The sequence below is a fragment of the Entamoeba nuttalli genome, assembly GCF_000257125.1.
Source record: "Entamoeba nuttalli P19 unplaced genomic scaffold asmbl_4084, whole genome shotgun sequence".
Classification (NCBI taxonomy): domain Eukaryota; phylum Evosea; order Mastigamoebida; family Endamoebidae; genus Entamoeba; species Entamoeba nuttalli.
The window spans coordinates 1,863-2,127 of record NW_008576545.1 but is presented as its reverse complement, the minus strand read 5'-3'; positions in this window follow the sequence as shown (position 1 = coordinate 2,127).

Sequence of the window (265 nt, the reverse complement as noted above, 5' to 3'; positions counted from 1 at the left end):
GAAACATGTTTGTATTGTATGGACTAAATGTCCTAACTCGTTTGGAAAAGAAAAGGATAAAATTGAGAAAAAACAATTCAAAGAAGACTTAATTTCATTTATAAAACAAATGAATGGAACAAATGAAACCATTGATATTCCAATTTATTTTGTATATTCAGAACCATATGAAGATGATCCTAAAAAAGAAATATCAAATGCTGCAATCAAGATAATGATAGAATGGGGAAGAAAATTAGAATTAATTAATGCCGAAGAAATTAAT